Source organism: Canis lupus, chromosome 6 (assembly GCF_048164855.1).
Source record: "Canis lupus baileyi chromosome 6, mCanLup2.hap1, whole genome shotgun sequence".
Taxonomy (NCBI): domain Eukaryota; kingdom Metazoa; phylum Chordata; class Mammalia; order Carnivora; family Canidae; genus Canis; species Canis lupus.
In genome coordinates, this window is record NC_132843.1 from 42,715,935 (window position 1) to 42,734,657 (window position 18,723).

The 18,723-nt window shown below is 56.2% G+C and overlaps 2 long non-coding RNA genes across 2 annotated transcripts; both read right to left on the bottom strand.

Moving 5' to 3' along the window:
- Positions 1-8,154: 8,154 nt before the first annotated feature.
- Positions 8,155-12,950, bottom strand: LOC140634703 (uncharacterized). Its single transcript, XR_012032093.1, has 3 exons — positions 12,418-12,950; positions 12,057-12,155; positions 8,155-11,630 (listed from the first exon to the last, which is right to left on the bottom strand). It is a non-coding gene; the product is annotated as an uncharacterized lncRNA (long non-coding RNA).
- Positions 12,951-14,951: 2,001 nt separating this feature from the next.
- On the bottom strand, positions 14,952-17,341 carry LOC140635479 (uncharacterized). The gene is made up of 2 exons (XR_012032797.1): positions 17,271-17,341; positions 14,952-17,023 (listed from the first exon to the last, which is right to left on the bottom strand). It is a non-coding gene; the product is annotated as an uncharacterized lncRNA (long non-coding RNA).
- Between the last annotated feature and the right edge of the window lie 1,382 nt (positions 17,342-18,723).

Below are 18,723 nucleotides of genomic sequence, written 5' to 3' on the forward strand. Positions count from 1 at the left end.
TCTCTGTCTCTCCTAAATAAATAAATAAATAAATAAATAAATAGGAAAAAAGAGAGTGGGCAGGCAGGATTGGGAGGTGGGCACCTCTACCTAGAGGCAAATTTAGTGATTTCAGGGCAGCAACTGGAACTGAGCATCCTCTGAGCTCGAGTTTCCACTGCCACCTCACCCTAGTATCATTTTTTAAAAGTATAAAAGAAACAGATGAAATTAATTTTTAATAATATATTTATTAACCGTAGATAGCCCAAATAGTATCATTTAAACATATATTCAATGTAAAAAGTATTTTTTTAAGATTTTACTTATTTATTCATAGACAGAGAGAGAGAGAGAGGCAGAGATACAGTCAGAGGGAGAAGCAGGCTCCATGCAGGGAGCCCGATGTGGGACTCATCCAGGGTCTCCAGGATCACACCCCAGGCTGCAGGCGGCGCCAAACGGCTGCGCCACCGGGGCTGCCCTCAATGTAAAAAGTCCTAATGAGATATTTTACATTTTTGTACTAAATCTTCAAAATCCAGTGTGTATTTTTTTTAAGCAGTTCTTTTTTTTTAAGATTTTATTTATTTATTCATGATAGACACACAGAGAGAGAGGCAGAGACACAGGCAGAGGGAGAAGCAGGCATCATACAAAGAGCCTGACGTGGGACTCAATCCAGGGTCACCAGGATCACGCCCTGGGCTGCAGGCAGCACTAAACTGCTGCGCCACCGGGGCTGCCCAAATCCAATGTGTATTTAACACCTACACCATCTCTCAGTGTGGACACTAAATTTTCAATGGAAATTTTTTTTTTTTGTAACTTTATACCCAAGGCGGGGCTGGAACCCAGAGATCAGGAGTGTCACATGGTCTTCCAACTGAGGCAGCCAGGTGTTTATTTGAAATTCTTGATCTGTATTTTAGATTTTACAAGCACCTGGGGGGCTCAATGGGTTAAGTGTCTGCCTTTGGCTCAGGTCATGATCCCAGGATCCTGGGATTGAGCCCCACATCGGGTCTCTGCTCAATGGAGAATCTGCTTCTCTCTCTGCCTCTCTCCCTGCTTGGACTTTCTATCTCTATGCTAAAAATATAAATAAAATCTTTCTTAAAACATTAACAGTTGCACAATTTCCACTAATTTCAAGTGCTCAGTAGCCACACGGGCTGGTGGTGACTGCATGGGATAGCACTGAGCTAGGTAACCTCAGAAATTGTGCCTGTAAAGGGCAGCATGGCCTCGCGGGTGACTTCCTGGTGTTTATCTCCAGCCACACATCTCTGCACTGCGGACCTGCCAGTCTGGTGTCTACTCAAGTCTGCACTTGGATGTCTAATGGGTGCCTCAACCTGGCCTGCTCAAAACTGGGCTCCCCTCACCCCATGCCCCACCGCCCACCCCCAACTAGCAAGGCCAGTATTGACCCTCTTGGTTAAAGGCAACAACTCTCTTCCTGTTACTCCTGCCCAAGCCTTGGTACTCTCCTTGACTCCTTCCTCCCTCTCCTCCCTCCTCTCTGGCCGGGCAATAAATCCTGTCAGTCCTTCCTTCAGAACCTTTCCAGGATCCCAGCGGTTCTCACTGCGGGGCACCCTCCCCGGCCAGGCCGCAGCAGCTCTGCTGGGATCGGGATGCGCTCCGAGGATCTCCTTTGGTCTGGCAGTTCCTGGCCCTGCTCCTGCAGCCTGTTCCCCGGAGTGCTGCGGGGAAAACAAGTCCCACCAGTCCCTCCCGGGCTCAGAACCCTGCAGGGCTCCCGTCTCCTCCAGGAGAGGAGCCGGAGTCCTTACAGTGGCGTCCCCTCCTGCCTCTCCGCCCCCAGCTTCTCAGGCGCCTCCTCCGGGGCGTCCGGCCTCCCGGGCCCTCGGGCAGGGGGAGCACAGGAGGGCCGCCAGCCGCCTGCAGGACCGGCTCCCTCGGCCCATCGCAGGAGAGAGACGGCCGCTTCTGCGCGCTCCCTTCATCTCCTTCCCATAACCACCCGGCACGTCACGTATTGTGCTGATGCTACTCTAACCCTGCCCTGAAGTGCAGCTCCGGCGGACGGGGGGCGGGGTGTGTCCGCTGCTCCGTCCCCAGCGCCCAGATGGGTGCCCGAACCCCAAAGGCCTTCCATACACATTTACACGCGCGAACGAATGACTTCCAGGCAGGGAGAAAAGTTGGAGCAAATCCGGGGCAGCCGTTCCCTCCCGAGGCCTGGAGCTGCGGGGGGCGGCGGGTGCAGACCTGCACCGGCTGCGGGGGGCGGGGGGGCTGCCGCGGGGCCCAGGGAACCCGGCCGACCAGGGGGTCGGGGAACTCGGAAAGAGCAGAGCGCGTCTTTAAACGCAAAGTGGGGGCTCGTTTCGGGGGATCCCAAAGGACGCACGGCCCCGGGGGCCGGGCTTTGTCCCCGGAGGAGCCGCGCACCCGGCCGCGCGCGCCGCACGCCCCGGCCCGGCTGGACCCCCGCCCACGGAGGCCCGGGCAGCCGGGGGGGGGGGGGGCGGGGGGCGGCGAGGCCAGGGGGCGGCCCAGGTCGCGTAGGCGCCTACATCCGCTCGGTCTTCCATCCCGCCTGGGCCTCGGGGGGCGCCCTGGCCGAGCCGCGCCTTTCGGAGCGCGGGGCCGGAGAGCCGGGCGCGGGGAGGGGGAGGGCCCCGGGGGGCGGGGAGGGGGCCCCCGCGGTGCTCACAAAGAAGCGCGTCTTCCCGGGGCGCGCGGGAGCCCCGCCAGGCTTCCCAGCTCCCGGCCGCCTGACCCCGGAGTGGCCCGGGATTTATTTATCTTGGCGGAGGAAGGCGGGGCCTCTGTCTGGGAGACGAAAATCTTTCCAGGAAGTTTGTACCTATTAATACTTGAGTTCCTGGCAGCTGCTGGCAGCGCGGGGGGCGGGGGGCCAGCCTGCCCGGTCCGTGGGAGACAGGGCCGCGGACGCGCGTGGGGCGCGGGCTCTCGGGGGCGGCGCGCCCGAGGGGGGAGGGGACCGGGGCCGCGACGGCGGCGGAGGGGGCGGGCAGGGCCCCTGGGCCACGGCCGTGGGCGCCGAGCGGGCGGGGCGCAGGAGCGGCGGCCCCGGGAGCCCCGGCTGGGAAGGACGGCCCGCGTTCCCGGGGCGCTGGCGGCCGTGAGGCCCGGAGCCCAGACGAGGTCCGGAGCTCGTCGTCACCTCGGTGCGGCCCCCGACCCGAGCGCGCTGCGCAGCCTCCTGGCAAGCTTCTCGTTAGCGCCAATCTGCAGAAGGTAAAATGGGAGCTCAGAGAAGTTTATAAGCTGCTCGGGTCACAGCGCTGCTCCCCAGGCCAGGTACCAGATTGCTGAGCAGGTACCAGATTTAGGACTTGCAAGACAGAGCCCCTTGGAAGCAAGTGCAACAGTGCTCCTCCTACAGCGTCAGCCGACAGACTCGCCCCCCGAAGGGGACAGAGGAACAAGTGCCCAGGCGGCCCACCCGCGCCACCCCGGGGCTTTGCGGTGTTGGGACTCCCGTTCGGCCGCCGCAGAGGCGCCTGCTCAGGGTTTCAGCCAATCACACATCTGGAACACTGCTCATTTTGCCAAATTTATTTTTAATACCAGTCAGGTGCACAGGCAGGTAAGATTTGTAGCGGTTGTCACAGCCACCTCTGGAGTGTGGGCGCCCCGCAGCTGTCCTCGGGGTGACACGGGAAGTCCTCACGCATAGTGGCATCACACGGTCTCTTCCCTGGCATTCCTGGTATTCCGAAGGCGGTGGTGGACACCAGGGCACCCTTCCCACTCAGGGGTATCAGCCTCACTTGCTCAGGGACTCTGTCCCACTCTGCATGGAGGTAGGTCACTAGTGAGGCGCCAAACGTGCAGGCACTTGGACAAAGGGAAGTTTGTCTCATGAACCTTTTCACTACGGTGGCCAGGGTCCCCTCCTCGACACCCCTCTGGTCCCCGCCTCAGCCACCCGGTTGCTCCCAGGTGGCCAGCGGACAGGAGACAAGGATGTGACAGACCAGAGGCTTCAAGATAGGACTTGCTGACCAGAAAGTCTTCCCGGACCCGCCCTCCTAAGAAGACTCCTCAGAGGGGAGTCCCCGGAGGAGCGTTGGCGCAGAGAACTGGCTGCCTGGGGAGCTGCGTCCCTGGGGCACCAGGCTTGGTGATCAGTGGAGGAATCTCAGCAGGGGAGGCGTTTTGGAAGCTTAAGTTCTCAAGCGTGCCTGCCCCCCCACCCCACCCCCGCCCCGCCCCAGAGCTCTCTTTCCCTAGCCTGAGCCATATCCCCAAAACCCTGCTTCTGTTTGCATTCATGCTGCCAACAGTTCTGTCCGGGGGGTCCGTGAAACAAATGCCCTCTCCCCAGCTTGGGTGGGCCAGGCCTGCCAGCTGCCTCCACTTTGGGCTGCAGAAAGCCTGCCAGGCTGCCCTGTGCAGGGGCCTGGAAGCATGACTGGTAGCATCAGCTATTTTAATGCAGAGTTAGGCACACAATCCTTGCTAAAAATAAATACAAAGGAAAACCCTAAAGTAGCTAAGCCTATTTCAATACCTTTTCTTTTTCTTGTTCCTGGTTCTTTTGTCTTCCCCTTGCAAGTTGGGAGCTGCATTTCACACAGGGCCCACCCTGAGTGTTGTCAGGGTTCCCACCCATGTCCTGTGCACACACAGCCCAAACTTGATTAGAGTTGGAGGAAATAGAGGGAAAAGAAGAGAGAAGATCCAACAGCCATTTTTTTTGAGTGCCATTTATATTAAATGGAATGGTGGCGTCACTTCTGAGACATGATAACTAAAAGGAGCTAGGGGTGATGGGCCCTATTCCCACCAACCCCCTTCCAGCTCTGCACAGCCCTCCATGAGGGAATGAATGTTTGCAAAGCACATTCTTAAGAAATGGCTCGCAGAATGCCCTCCCCTGAGGGGCAGAACAATCCAAGTGCCTTTGGGCTCCTGGGGCATTACTGCTTACGTTTTCAGAAAGGAAATACAGGGGAGGAAATTTTTTTCCTCTCCTCCTAGGTTCCTTGGCTGGTCTGGTAATCAGATTGACATAAGATAGATTAACAGGAGAAAAACTAATTTAATTATGTATGTTCAGGGGTCAGTGGAGGCTTCCCCGTGTTCCAGGGTGAGGGAAGGGGATGAGAGCTGCACTCCAGAAGGGTGGTGGGTGATTCATGGGGCAAGAAGAGCAGGTGTTTGGTAATTAGGTGGTTGCCCTCATACAGTTAGGTCTTTCAGATAAAAAGTTATCTCTGTTAACAGCTCTCTTTCTGGGCCAGGCCCCCTATCTAAAAATTTTTAGATAGTTAAGGGGGAGGTAAAAGTTTTTCTTGAGTCTGCTGGGTTTTAACTGCCTTCAGCTCAAAATAATAGACAAACCAAGGTGGCATATTTTGAGGTCCAGTATTTTGCTCCCCATCAGAAGCAAAGGGGGCAGACACCTTTGGGGTTTCCACCATTCAATTAAACAAGGAGGCCGGGGCACCTGGGTGGCTCAGGTCGTGATCCCAGGGTCCTGGGATTGAGCCCCACATCTAGCTTCCCATGAGGAGTCTGCTTCTCCCTCTGCCTGTGTCTCTGCCTCCCTGTGTCTCTCATGGCTAAATAAATAAAATCTTAAAAAAAAAAAAAAAACTTTAAAAAATTAAACAAGGAGGCCACTACACTGATGTGGCTCTAATGCCAGGAGGGGGGGCTATGTAAGCAAACCAAAATCCAAGTCTGTAAATGCCTCAAGGTCACGAAATCAAAGGGAGAACAACAATCACAAAGCCAAGTAGGCTTAAGCTATAGCCAAGTAAATGATTGCCTTTCTTTGATCTGTACTTTCTCTATATAAGTCCTGCCCTTGGCTCCTGGCGGAGCACTCCTAACCGCTTCCTGTTGGGCATGTTCCAGTCCAAACAATTTTTGTTTAAATAAATTCTTAAAATGCCTCCTTTTTTTTTTTTTTTTTTGAACCCAACCTGGACTGGAATCAGTCTTTTCTATATTTCTAGGGACTGAGCCACATCCATTCCATATGGGGTCAAGGAGGTAGTGCCTACCTGGTATGTCATTAGAAGTTTTTAATGCCCTCCCCCGCCCCCTTCCCCCAGGTTGATAGGATCAGGGGTGGGCCCTTGCTGCCATCAGGGCCTCTTCCCTAGAAATTGGCACAGGGAAGGGAAGGAAGGAGAGTGACAAAGTCCAACATCTGGCTGCCCTTTCAATGGGTTTCTGTTCACTCCCTTTTTTCTAGAATATGGGTCAATAGGCAAGTATGCCTATTTCTTTGCATAATTTTTTTTCAAAGATTTTTATTTTTTATTTTTTTATATATATATTTTTTTAATTTTTTATTTATTTATGATAGTCACAGAGAGAGAGAGAGAGAGAGAGAGGCAGAGACACAGGCAGAGGGAGAAGCAGGCTCCATGCACCGGGAGCCCGATGTGGGATTCGATCCCGGGTCTCCAGGATTGTGCCCTGGGCCAAAGGCAGGTGCCAAACCTCTGTGCCACCCAGGGATCCCCTCAAAGATTTTTATTTTTAAAGTAATGTCTACACTCAATTTGGGGCTCCAACTCACAACCTCAAGATCAAGAGTTCCATGCTCTACTGACTGAGCCAGCCAGGCACCCCTGGATTTTTTTTTGCACATCTCCTAATATTTTTTTATAGACAAATGGACATCTTATTTTATTTTATTTTAAGATTTTATTTATTTATTCATAGAGACACGGGGGGGGGGGGCAGAGGCACAGGCAGAGGGAGAAGCAGGCTCCATGCTGGGAGCCTGACGTGGGACTTGATCCAGGGTCCCCAGGCTGCAGGCAACGCTAAACCGCTGTGCCACTGGGGCTGCCCATCTTATTTTATTTTATTACTTTGTTTGGTGTTTTTTTTTTTTAATGGGCATCTGATTTTTCTAAAGATCTTATTTATTTATTTGAGAAACAGAGAGAGCACCTGTGCAAAGGGGGAGGGAGAGGGACAAGCATAAGGCCCTGAGATCATGACCTGAGCTGAAACCAAGAGTGAAAATGCTTAAGTGATTGAGCCCCCCAGGCGCCCCACAAATGGACGTTCTAGCTAACATGTCATCCCAGGTCTGGTCTGGATTCTGGCCTGTCCCGGTGCCATGGTTGCAGTTGGGTTTTGCGAGTTCATTGGCTTGCTTAGAGGAATCCTGTGGAGTGTATCCCCACAGTGTGGAGGTGCTACTATCTGCTCATTTTGTCTTCTTGTTTTGACTTTTTTTTTTTTTTTTTTAAGATTTTATTTCTTTATTCATGAGAGACACAGAGTGAGAGAGGCAGAGACACAGGTAGAGGGAGAAGCAGGGAGCCTGACGTGGGACTTGATTCTGGGTCTCCAGGATCACAACCTAGGCCGAAGGCGGCGCTAAACCGCTGAGCCACCCAGGCTGCCCTTGTTTTGACTTTTAAGACTTTTCTAGAGGCTGTCCCTGTGAGTCTGCAATTAGTCAAAGGTTGTCGCCAAACGTTTTGCGCCAGGAAGGCTCTTACCTTCTGCTGTGAGAACTGTGTGTACATCAGGGGAATGCATTCAAAGTTTAGGCAGTTTGATGCGTTGGACCCAGGTTTGCTTCCTACCAGGCTTTTCGTATCTTGTCTGCATGCGTGCAAGGCATGCCACTCAACTGGGTGTGTGTGGAGAGCTGCGGCCCTCTCTGAGCTCTCCTGAGTGTGGCACGGCCTTGCACATGCACACAACCATCCAGGCCACTCAGGATGTGATGAGGACTACCCTCGTGAGGCAGTCTCTTCTTCCTCTCTTCTCCAGGGGCCAGAGTGCAAGGTCATTAGTGACCAGCGGTAGGATTCTTATTGCCATGGCCAAGAAGGATGCCTGTGGGTTAGAGCCTCACACACAGCCTGGCAGCCTGAGCTTCACAGCTAAGGTACTAAGGCCATGCTGGGGTCATCCTGCTCTCACAGGAAAAATATTTATGCTCTTGAACCAGCTCAACACAGCCTTGTCACTTCTTGTCACTAAGGGAGGGCAGAGGCCCTGGGGAAAGAAACCACAAAGACACAGTTCTCAGCCACAAAAAGCTCTGGCTCTGGGTGGGAAGGGAGCCAGGTAAACAGTTCTAGGACAATACCCCAGGTGCCCTAAGGAAGCTAGGTGCCCCATAGGTACATTTTCTAAGATTTGTGCTGTTTATTTTTTTTTAATTTTTATTTATTTATGATAGTCACAGAGAGAGAGAGAGAGAGAGGCAGAGACACAGGCAGAGGGAGAAGCAGGCTCCATGCACCGGGAGCCCAATGTGGGATTCGATCCCGGGTCTCCAGGATCGCGCCCTGGGCCAAAGGCAGGCGCTAAACCGCTGCGCCACCCAGGGATCCCGATCTGTGCTGTTTAAAAGATGATCTGAGACATAATGAAATGTCTGGAGTTTATTTGAGAGAAACTGACTTGGTTTGGGGGCACCCCATCTAGCAGACACACAGAAGCTCCAGGGAGCCGCGCAAAATCCAACTTTTATAGGAAGCAAGAGCAAGAAAGGTATTCGGGCAAAACAGCAGGTCGGGTGTGGCAAGGTCACTTTCCTTTAGGGAGTGACAGGGTCTGCTAGGCAGACGACCTCGTTAGTGCTGATCACGACGAGATCCCAGCAGACTGGTTTAAGATTCCATTTCTGCGACAGTGGACCTGGCATTGAGGTAAGTCCTGGTTTGGTGCCTGGATGCTGAGCACGAGGGGCTCCAGTCTGGGCCTCCTGCCTTGTTTCTGTCCTTTACAAGAGTATGTTACTCTGTTGTGATTCATTTAGTTTTTGCTTTTGTTCACATCACTTTTTCTAAGTATTTGACTTACTTATGTACTTGTGGGGTGTCTGACACATGCAAGGGCTGGGCAGACCAGGGACTGGTGTTACCTGATTAATGTTCAGCCACTGTGCAGTAGGGGCCTTCTGCCTCGTGTTGGGTCTTCTAATCCTTTCCAAAACTCCATGAAGGACACCCTTATCTCCGTTTTACAGAGGGGAGACAGGCTCAGGAAACACAAGGAGCTGCCCAAGGACAGTCAGCTTTTAGGGGTCTTTCTGGTTATCTATTGCTGGATAGTTAAATCATCCTGACTCAATGGCTTAAAAATAATACACTTCGGTTATGCCTCGCATTTTCTGTGGGTCAGGGGTTCAGGAGTGGCTTTGTTCTGGCTTTGGGTCTCTTGCGAAGTGGTTTGTAGTCAGGATGTGAACCTGGGCTGCAGTCGTCTGAAAGCTTGACTGGGGCCAAGGCTCGCTTCCCAGCCTGCTCACGCACGTGGCTGTTGGTGGGTGCCTCAGCCCCTCTACAAGGGCCTCTCCAAAGGTGGCTCTCGAGGCCTCACAACATGCCAGCTGGCATCTCCCACAGTAGTGCCATCGAGTGGGAGCCCCATGGAGACCGCAACACCCTTTACGACCCATCTCAGAAGTCATGTGTCAGGCCCACCACATCCTCCTGTTTATAAGTGAGTCACCAGGCACAGTCCCGCTTACACACCAGGGGAGGGGATTGTGCTCTGTCTTTTGAAGGGAAGCATGCCAAAGAATTGAGGGTATATTGTGAAGCCATTACAGGGCTGGGGCACCCGGGTGGCACAGTCGCCTAAATGTCTGACTCTTGTTTTTGGCTCAGGTCATGATCCCAGGGTCCTGAGATTCAGTCCCACATTGGGCTCCCCAGAGGGAGCCTGCTTCTCCCTCTGCCTATGTCTCTGCCTCTCTCTGTGTCAATCATGAATAAATAAATAAAATCCTTAAAAAATAAATAAATAAAGGGCTGACCCAGAGTTTTACCTTTAGTTTGCAGGACCCCAAGGCCCATGTTTTCATTTGGCCCCCTGGAGGTTTGTGGAGATAATTCTCAGGATGTGAGGTACTGGGGTGGGTCACAAGGTCTTCGCCCTCAGGATGCCCCCATCTGGACTTGTCATAAGGATAAGACTCCAGGAGGCAATATGGGCTCTGGCTTGATGCGTGTGAGTGGCCTTTAGAGCCAAGGTCAGAGGACAGCAGGGCCAGAGTGGGTCTGAGGGCCTGGGGCCAACCCATCAAGCTCCAGGGGGCTGGGCCTTCTTCCTGAGTTGAGGTGAAGGGAGGGAGAAGGCATTCTGAACTAGAGCACCAGTGAGAATGAACTGGGAAAGAGGGAGCTGGTATGGCAGCCAGGGGAAGTTGAGAGGCCCCTGAAGTGAGGGGAGAGCCATGACCAGATCCAAGGGACTAGGGAGCAGTGGCCTCATGTCACTGCCTGCTTGCGGCTGGGGGTGTCTCATATGGGAACGGTGTGACCCTCAGCTGCCTGGGCCCCCACAGCAGGCTCAGACTTTCTTGTTGGGCCCCAACCAGGATAATGTAGCAACTGTCCCTTTCCTCTCATGGCTCTGGCTGACCCACTGGGGACAGGTGCTAGGCCTCACAGGCTGCTTTTCTCCCTGTCATCATAAAAGCTCCTCCCCTTTGGGGCTTGCAGGGCTCCTGGGCCTCATATTCCTGCAGTGTCTCCAAGCCCCACTCACCTCTGCTCACACTGGTCAGGGACCTGGATTATTGGGAAACCTTTCTACGCTGGGCCTCTGACTCCCACCACCATGTAGCTCCTGGGATGAGCCCTGTCCCTGAGAGGGGGGTCCTCTCTTGCCAGCTGTGGGGGGGTGGTGGTGACAAATGCCAGATGTACTATGGACGACACAGGGTGGGGGAGTAGGTCAGAAGTTGGGGGATGTTCCCCCGTCAGATGATCTGTTCTGGGTGGGGGAATGGTGCTCCCTGATGGGCAGTGTCAGCCGGAAGTTTCATTAGAGAAGACCCTGACACTGACAGGTGAAGAAGAGTAATGATGATGAATGTGGGGGAGCTGAACCATACATCCTGACGATCCAGGCCTCAAGAGAGGCTGCAGTGGGAAGCCCATCAGGCTCCTTGCTGCCCAGAGGTCTCTGGTTATCAAGGTAACTAGGACTGTTGTTGGGAGAAGGGCAGTGCTCTGGGGCATCGGTGCACCTTTGACTTTGGGCTGCTGCCCAGGGCGTGCAGGAATGGAGAGAGGAGGAAAGAGGAAGGGGAGGTTCCCGAGATCAGGCACCTGGGCTGCTTTGGTGAGAGGAGGGGGTGTGAAAGGGACTTTTCCTGGGATTGAGGGTGTTTTTATAGGAGGAGAGGAAAGGAAAGGAAGAGAAGAAGGATAACAAGTTCTCCTGGCTGATGGCTGGCTGCAGGGGGATACAAGGGGCCCTGTGGTAACTTCCAGAGCAGGCCCTGGAGGGAGCAAGTGAGGTCCCTGGGGAGAGGGAGGAGGGAGGAGGGAGGTCCCTCAGTGGCAGGGCCAGGGAGGGAGGGGGCTGCAGAAGTGCTCCCTCTCCTTCTGGGACATCTGTCCCTGTCCTATGCTTCCCACGGGGTCCTTGAGACCAACATGCCATCTCCACCCAAGTGAGTCCAGAGAAATGTCCAGTAAGTTGAGGAATGCGGTGTATGTGGGGGGGTAGGGGACAGCAGAGAGGAGTCGGGAATGGGCAGGGGTCCGCCCATCCCCAGGCCAGAGTCCCACTGAAGCACCCACTCCAGGCAGGGTTGGAGGCCCTCGCCAGCACACGAAAGCTGCCTGGCCAGTGAGGCTGCTCCCATGATGGTCTCCAGGTCTCTTCCAGCTGAGGCTTGCAGAGCAACCAAAGAATCTGTCCTAGAAAGTGGGGGTGTAGGATGTAGAGGCCTGCCGGTCCTCTGCAGCTGTTCAAGGCATAGTGGTGAGCTCCCAGCCAGCTCCCCACAATCCCACACCTGCCCTGGGCCTTGAAGGGGTTCAGAGCAAGTCTCCCCAAAATGTGCCACTTTGGCATGTGGACTATTTGGGGTGAAGGCAATCAGGACCCAGCAGACTCAGGAGAAAGTTCTGCCTCTCCCATAACTACCTAGAAGGATGTAAATTGTGGGTTCTTCCCAGAATCAGAATTATTACCAGAGATAAATTTTATCTGTGTGACCCATGTGTATGGCAGGGCAGACATCTCATTACCAAACATTGCCCCATGAATGGTGGTCCTCCACGTGGAGGCCCCGGGCCCCTCTCCATCCCTCAGCTCTAGATGGCACATGAGCCTGATTTTACCTTTTCTTTGAACCTCTCTGTATGTGGGGTTCCAGCAGGCACGGAATTAGATGGGATTGGTTTCTGTTCATCTGTCTCATGTCAGTGTGATTCTTAGACCTGCAGAAGAAACTCGGCAAGGTGGATAAACAATTTTCCTCCCCAACAGCCCTATATCTATTTTTACCAGGGAAGCTTGTCTCCTGGGTGGGCCGGATTTCTCTTTACCCAGTGTACTTAGAGGAGGGTCTGCTCGTGACGCCCCAGGCTTGTACTGATGGTCATGCAGGCAGCCCCGGGGTCGGTCCTCCTGGGCGGGAGGGGACCTGGCTCCCACCCTCCAATGCCTCGATTTGAAAATAAGGAACAAGGCAGTGTGTACCACTCTGGTGTATGCGTTCTCTGGGGAGGTCCACACACGGGGCTCCCAGGGATCCGGGCAGGAGACGGTGGCTCAGGGAGGGCCAGCGCCTACCCTGAGGTCACACGGCGACCCAGCGGGGTTCTCCCACGGGTGCCCTGGGGGCTCGGGCCGGGGCCGGGGACCTGCGCTCCGCCCTTCCCCGCCGGCAGCCCCGTGGGGGACCTCCGGGCACCGCCTCCCGGGCTCCTCCGACGAGGGCGACGGCGTCAGGGCGCCCTCCGGTGGCCGCCGCGCGCGGAGCTTGCAGCCGGGGCGGGGGGGGGTGACTGCGGCCGGGGACCCCCGCGCAGGGGTGTCCGGGCCTCGCGGGCGCGTTTCCTTGCCAAAGGCATGTCTGCGCTGAAACCGACTTTGTGTAAAATCGATGAAATCGATATCGCCTCGTGGCTCCGTGAAGCGCCCCCGCGCCCCAGGCTGTGCGGAGTAGCGAGCGCGGGACCCGCGGCACCGGAAACGCCGGCTATTGTGTCTGCGCGGGTCGGCGGCGGGCCCAGGGGGAGGCGGGGCCCCGCCCCCCGCGCCCAGGCCCCGCCCCCCGCGCCCAGGCCCCGCCCCCGCGGCCCCGCCGAAGCCCCGCCCCCGCCCCTTTGTGCCGCGCGGCCCGCGGGTCCGCCGAGAACGCCGGCTGGCATCGCCCCGCGCGGCCGGACCCCAAGCCCGGGGCGCGAGGGGGGCACCTCCGCAGCCCGCGCCCCCCGCCCGCCCCGGCTGAGGCCCCGAGGTCGCGAAGGATAAACCCCTCGCCCCTCCGCGTTTTAAAAATCGCCTGCATCTGCCGAGCGCAGCCAGAGGCGCGGAGCCGGGCGGATGAAATGGGAGCCGAGGGCTGCGGGCGGCCGCCGCTGGGCACCGCGTCCCCTCCCGCTCCCGCTCCCGCTCCGGCTCCCGCGTGCTGTGGGGCGGCTGCGCTTGGCCTGGCCTTCCGGCCCGCGGGAGCCGAGCAGCCGGGCGGGGCGGGGGGGCCGAGGGTAGGGGCGTGGCGGGGGGCGAGCGGGGCAGCCCAGCAGCTCCCACGCGCGGGGGCGCGGTCCACGCAGGGGGCTCCGGGGGGTGGGGACGCGGGCGGGCGAGCGGGGGCGCCACACCAGGGTCGCTGTCTGCGCCCTGGCGCGTGGTGGAAGGGGTGGGGAGGAGGTGGCCGAGCACTGAGGACTGGAAGGATGGGGGTGGAGGGTGGGTCCTGAGCCTGGCAGGTGCCCGGAGGCTTCACCGGGCAAGGAGGAAACTCCCGGAGGAGCTGAGGCTGCACGTTGCGTGTCGGCTGGAGAGAAGTTGGCCAGGTGGGGTTGGGGTTGAGGAGGGGCACCCAGAGAGTAGAGAGGGCACCTGTGAAGTGGCTTCTCAGGACAGGGTGGAGAATGGTGAAATGGGTACCAGAGCTTACCGCCTGTAAAAAAGGCAGTTCACTGCAGATGGGCAGACAGTACATCCCCAGCCCGTGTTTGCACAGCTCCTCCCTGAGATGTGCTCACTAGTGGTCATGGTGATCTGCCGGGGGGGGGGGGGGGGGGGGGCTCCCAGTGGGAGTGTGCCAAGCCTTGTCCCCAACTACTTTGAAAACCCAGCAAAATTGTCTCCTGTAGTTGTCTCATCCCCTGACTTTCAATTTGGGTCCTGATAACAATTTCTTGCTATGCCAGAGGCCCCTTGAAGTATCTGGGGCAATGGTAGGGACTCAGATGCTAGCAACAGGTTTCTTTTGCTTAATTTACCTTTTGTCTTAGAAACTTAAAAAGATCGGGCAGCCCGGGTGGCTCAGCGGTTTAGCGCCGCCTTCGGCCCAGGGCCTGATCCCGGAGTCCCCGAATGGAGCCCCCCGTGGGGCTCTCTGCATGGAGCCTGCTTCTCCCTCTGCCTGCGTCTCTGCCTCTTTCTGTTTCTTTCTTTTTTTTTTTTTTTTTCTTTTTTTAAGATTTGTTTATTCATGATAGAGAGAGAGAGAGGCAGAGACGCAGGCAGAGGGAGAAGCAGGCTCCATGCAGGGAGCCCGTCGCGGGACTCGATCCCGGGTCTCCAGGATCGCGCCCTGGGCTGAAGGCAGGCGCTAAACCGCTGAGCCACCCAGGGATCCCCTGTTTCTCTTGAGTAAGTAAATAAAATATTAAAAAAAAAAAAACTTAAAAAGATATACAGAAAGGGTGTGTAGAAGTAAAAGGCCTCCTTCCCATAACCCTCCCTCGCCAGAGGGCAGTGTCCTGACCAGCCCCTCCCCCATCCACTTTCAAACTTCTGTCAATAAAGGCCAGTTTTTTAATATTTAAATTCAATTAATTAACATAGGGTATTAGTTTCAGAGGTAGAATTTAATGATTCATCAGTTGCATATAACACTGGTCCTCATCACATCACGTGCCCTCCTTAATGCCCATCACCCAGTGACCCAATCCCCTGATGCTTGTCCCCTCCAGCAATCCCTAGTTTGTGTCCTATGATTAAGAGCCTCTTATGGTTTGTCTCCCTCTCTGATTTAGTAAGCAGAATCATGCTGTATGTATTGTTCTTTGATACACTTGGAGATGTTCTCAGCCTAGTGCACTCCTTTTATTCATTAAACCTTCCATAGAATTAGTGTCACTTTGGGTTGCTTCATTCTGCTGTTATAATTATGCCCACTTTTGTGCACAAATTTGAGTGAGCATAGGGACTGGAATTTGAGGGGAAGAGTCCATTTGAGTCCTTGTTGATCTGAGGTGAAGGCGTGTTGACTTTGCATTGAGCAGGTGGCCAGCAGTACATTCTGACTCAGGCAGCAGGGACGCTGGACCTGGGACCTGCAGGCCGATGGGGTCATGGTGGCATTGTGTGCGATGGAGATGTGGCTGGTTTTGCTCCTGGTCATGAATTCCTTTAACTTTTGTTTTCTGGGAAAGTGTCTCTCCTATTCGAAATGAAAGCCTTGATGGTTAGAGTATTTTTGGCTGCAGATTTCTCCTTTTAGCACTTTGAATATATCATGCCACTGTCTTCTGACCTGCAAAATTTCTGAATGATCCACTGATAGCCTTATGGGGTTTCCCTTGTATATAACTGCTTTCCTTTCTCTTGCTTTTAAACTTCTTTCTTTATCACCATTTTTGGCCATCTTATTTACTTTGTGTTTTGGTGCAGACCTCTTTGGGTTGATTTTGTTTGGGGGCTCTCTGTGCCTCCTGGTTCTAGATTTCTCTTTCCTTTCCCAGATTCAGAAAATTTTTCAGCTATTATTTCTTCAAATAAATCTTCTGCCCCCTTTTCTCTCTCTTCTCCTTCTGGGATCCCTATCACGCGACTCTTATTATACTTGACAGTGTCACCGAGTCCCCTAGGTCTCTTCTCATTTTGTGTATTTTTTTTTCCCCTCTTACCTGCTCAGCTTGATAACTTTCCATTACTCTGTCCTCCAGGTTACTGATCTATTCTACTTCCTCTTGTTTGCTATTTATTCTAGGTGGTCTGTTTTTAATTTCATTTAGTGAGTTCATTATCTCTAATTGGTTCTTTTTTAGGTCTCCTATCTCTTTGTGGAGGGTCTCATGGAGGTCCTGCACTCCCTTCTTGATTCCAGCAAATATCTTTATGAGCATTACTTAAAATTAACTATCAGACACATTACTTAATCTTCATTTGTTTAGGTATCTGGCTATGGTTTTGTTCCACTCTTTCATTCGGGACATACTCTTCTGTCTCATTTTATCTGCTTCTGTTTCTATGTGTTAAGTAAGTCAGCTTTGTCTCCACACATGAAAGTAGTGGCTTTATGAAGAAGTGTAGTGCCCAATGTCTCCTTTTCAGCAGAAAATGGTGCTTCAGGGGTGTTTGCCTGCAGCCCAGTCTGTGATGGCTCTTTGCCTGTTGTGGGCAGGGTCTGGTCCCTGTGGTGTTAGTGGGCCAGTCTGGGACCGCCTTGGGCCTGAGTGGAGTCAGACCAGGTGTTTGCCAGGGATGAAGTAGCACCAAACTGCAGGGCACTCTCCCTGTATTGTCCCCCAGAAGCTTTTATTGGTGTGCGTGGCCTGCAGAGAGACCAGCTGCCTGTCCCCAGCCGACTGCTGGGGCCGCTGTCAGTCTGGCCTGTGGTCCTCTTCCCCTCTCCCTGGGGCCGGACTCACTTTGGAGTGGGGCTGGCCCTTGTCGGAGCTGCCTGCACACTGCCAGGGTGGTGGGGCTGTTTTGGTGGGAACTTGCCAAGAGCATGCACAGGGGTGGGAAGGTTTTTGAGCTGCTGGTTCCCTGCGGGAGGGCCCCCAGCACCAGGATTGAGGCAGGCCAAGCCCCAGGGGTGGATCCGCAGGAGCACGGGGCAGGCAGTTAGCTGGAGCCTCTCCGCGCTAGTTCCCACAGGCAGGTAGCGGGGGTCCAGGCTCGGGGGGCCGGGGGGGGGGAGTGTCCCCCACCAACCTCTGTCCCTCCGAGACACCGGTTGCGATGAATCAACAACTGTCCCGTGTGCCCCAGACGTTTTTCAAACTGCCGGTCCTACCCCGTCTCTCCACGGGCAGCTGGCCCTGCTGTCTGTCCCTTAGGGGCAGGGGCTAGGCTTCCTCTCACCCTCCGCCTCTCCTCTCTGGGAGCCAAGCTGCTAATTCTGAACAATTCCAGGTGTTAGGGCCCCGCTGCTTGTAAGAACTCAGGAGACTCGCCCCCCCCGCCCCCGCCCCCGCCCCCTGCTGGATTTCCCAGCCCAGTGCCGCGGGGTTTGTCTCCCCTGGCGTGAGGCTCCGCTGTCCCCGCCGTCCCCCTCCCCCCCGCCCTGCTCCCCCTCCCCTCCCCTCCCCTCCCCTCCCCTCCCCTCCCCCGCCCTCCTACCCCCTTGGCTGGGGCCCCTTGCCTACCCCCGGCTGCGGCGGAGAGCGCGTTCTGCGGCCCCGGCGGCCTTCGGGGGTCCCCGCCCCGCGCCCTCCCGGCGGCCGCCCCGCAGGAGGCGCGCCCGCCGTCCTCCCAGCAGCCTCTGCTCCCGCCGCACAAAGGGCAGCGCAGGGCGCAGGCGCGGCCACTAGGTGGCGCTCAAGGCCGGAAGGTGAGGCCGCCGGCGGCCGGGGCGAGGAGGCCCGCAGAAGCCCCCGGGGTTTCCCCCAGGCCCGGCCGCCCCACTAGACACCTGGGGGTGCGGAGGGCTCCGCAGGCAGCGAGGGCTGCAGCCCAGGGGCCGGGTGGGCGCCCCGGACCCCCCACTGCGGGGGAGATGCGGGCCCCGGCGGCTGGGGGCGCGGAGGGTGTCTGCCTGCTGGGCCCTGCGGCTCGCATGGCTCTCGGGGCGCCGCCGAGGAAGGAGGAAGACGCCGGCCGGAGCCCAGCACGTGACGGCGCGTCGCCCCCCGGCCCGGCTCCCCGACAGGCTGGGCCCGGCGTGCCCGAAGCCCCCTCCGCGCCCACACCCAGGGCAGGGGGCAGTGGGCCTGCTGCGCTCCCTCCAGCAGGGCAGCGGGACGCCTGTCCCACCCCATCCTGTGTGTCCCCCAGGGCGGAGCCCGCACCCCCAGGCCTCCGGCCGCCAGAGCTGCCCCTGCTCCGGGACTGGGCCTCCTGCAGGACTTTGTTACATAAATGACTTTGCAGGGGAACCTTAGCCCCCAGCCCACGTCCCCAGCACCCTGTAGGTGCTCCAAGAGCTTTGTGGAGGACCGACGCACTCTGGCTGATTAAAGTCCTCCTCCTCCCCTTCTCCGAACCTTCAGGTGGGGACCCCAGGTGAGCTGCGGTGCTGTGATCTCCTGAAGGTGGCTGTGCCATCCCATGGGTGAGCACCCACCTCCACCCCAGGGCCACATGCACACCCTGCAGGGGGCTGGGCTCCCCTTCCTCCCTGGGATCGCAGGAGCTGGGGACCACTCCGGAAGTGATGTTCCGAGGAGGCAGTCCTCCCGGGCCCCCTGGCCATGCTCTCTCAGGACAGCATGGGGAAGTCCACCTACCCCGAAGCCACCACATGGTGGGATCACAGGGAGCTGGAGACGCCAAGGCCTTAGTGTCCCAGACAAGGCAGTGAGCCAAACTTAAGACCACAGCCCAGTTGAGCAGGTGCCCTGCTGACAGCGGAGCAGAGGTGGGCTGGCCCGACCCCAAACTGCAGATTCATTAACAGGCACAGTGTTTTAGGTCACTCCATTCTGGGCTTGGTCTGTGCTTCGCAGCATTGGATTATGAAATGCAAAGCCTAGAGCTGGGGATGAACCATCATCCCAGTTTGCTTGGGCTGCAGGTTTGCAGACTTTCTGTGCGAAAACTGAGCATGCCTGGTCCTGCTGGGATGAAGCAGTGGTTCCCCAACCTCTCTGTACATCAGAG